Source organism: Ahaetulla prasina, chromosome 1, assembly GCF_028640845.1.
Source record: "Ahaetulla prasina isolate Xishuangbanna chromosome 1, ASM2864084v1, whole genome shotgun sequence".
Classification (NCBI taxonomy): Eukaryota; Metazoa; Chordata; class Lepidosauria; order Squamata; family Colubridae; genus Ahaetulla; species Ahaetulla prasina.
The window spans coordinates 358,757,040-358,758,821 of record NC_080539.1 but is presented as its reverse complement, the minus strand read 5'-3'; the positions used below and the strand labels follow the sequence as shown (position 1 = coordinate 358,758,821).

Below are 1,782 nucleotides of genomic sequence, written 5' to 3'. Positions count from 1 at the left end.
AGTCCAAAATTTCTGTTGCTAAGTGAGACATTTGTTAAGTGAATTTTGGTCCATTTTACGACCTTTCTTGCCATATTTGTTAAGGGAATCAGTGCAGTGGTTAATTTAGTAACACGGTTGTTAAGTGAATCTTCTGACAAGCGTTGACTTTGCTTGTGAGAAGATCACAAAATGTGATCGCATGACCCAGCATGCAACAGTCATAAGTAGGAGTCAGTTGCCAAGTGTCTAAATTTTGATGACATGAATATGGGGATGCCGCAACGGTTGTTAAGTGTGAAAAAACACTCCTACATCACTTTTTTCAGTGATGTTGTAACTTTGAACGGTCACTAAACAAACTGTTGTAAGTCAAGGACTACCTGTACGATAATACAAAGTGAAGCCTGGGAAAACTCTTACAGGGATTAGTAACTTGACCTGGTATAAAGGCACCTTCATACACTGAAAAACATTTTGAGTGTGGCATGTTTTCCCTATAAACAGACTTTTCAAAGAAAAGAGTTGAAAAACAACGGGAAAGACGCCCAGGCTAAATGACGCTGATTATTATGGTCCAGCAGCGATGCTGTCCGTTGTCTCTCCACATCCAGTCTGTAAACAACTATCTTTTTCCGCTGTAGCTATCATTTCTCCTAAGGAGGCAGCCTCTTTTGGAAGCACGGGTTGTTTGTTACTATTTTCGTCTTTCCCTGAAGAATCGGCGCTGCAGACTACAACTTCCAACTGTGGATGAACCTGGATCTTTTCATTTCAAAAGCTGTGGGAAAACTCGTGGCCAGGGAAAAGGGAGAATTCCGCTCCTTCAGACTCTTCCAGCAGCACTTTAGATCAACAGTTGGCGAGACAGCAGATGTTTGTGATTTTTTTTCTCTCCCAAGCCAAGAGTTTTGCTTTTCAGTATTTTTGCTTTTGCTACTCGGGGCAATGGTCCAAGGGGCAGATGGAATTGGAGAAAACAATCCATTTCTTTTGGATTTCAATTCGATTAATCAAATCAGTGCAAGATGATTACTTGCCATAAAATGATCTTCTGATGTTTACATCTATAATAATAATAATAACAGAGTTGGAAGGGACCTTGGAGGCCTTCTAGTCCAACCCCCTGCCCAGGCAGGAAACCCTACACCATCTCAGTCAGATGGTTATCCAACATTTTCTTAAAAATTTCCAGTGTTGGAGCATTCACAACCTCTGCAGGCAAGTTGTTCCACTTATTAATTGTTCTAACTGTCAGGAAATTTCTCCTTAGTTCTAAGTTGCTTCTCTCCTTGATTAGTTTCCACCCATTGCTTCTTGTCTGTTGACTTTCTCTTCTTTGTGGCAACCCTGAGATATTGGAACACATGCTATCATGTCTCCCCTAGTCCTTCTTTTCATTAAACTAGACATACCGAGTTCCTGCAACCGTTCTTCATATGTTTTAGCCTCCAGTCCCCCAATCATCTTTGTTGCTCTTCTCTGCAAAATATGGAACGCTTCACGAATTTGCATGTCATCCTTGCTCAGGGGCCATGCTAATCTTCTCTGTATCGTTCCAATTTTAGTATATGTGCTGCCGAAGCGCATATATATAGCTGTCTGTCTGTCCTCTTGCCTTTTATTGATTCTGCTCCTGCAGACGCAGCTTTTGGTGGCACTTCTACAACAGAAAATGTTGAAGTCCTGGGCCAGGGGCTTTAGAAAACCATATAAGGTGGGGTCTCCAACCCCCCGGGGCCATGGGCCAGCACTGGGCTGTGGGCCGCCAGAAACCAGGCGTGGCCATGGAAAAGGGAGAAG

The 1,782-nt window shown here is 42.8% G+C and overlaps 1 non-coding gene across 1 annotated transcript; it reads right to left on the bottom strand.

Annotated features, from left to right (window-relative positions):
* Window positions 1-1,464: 1,464 nt before the first annotated feature.
* On the bottom strand, window positions 1,465-1,567 carry LOC131189443 (U6 spliceosomal RNA). The gene has a single exon (XR_009153048.1). It is a non-coding gene; the product is annotated as a U6 spliceosomal RNA (small nuclear RNA).
* Between the last annotated feature and the right edge of the window lie 215 nt (window positions 1,568-1,782).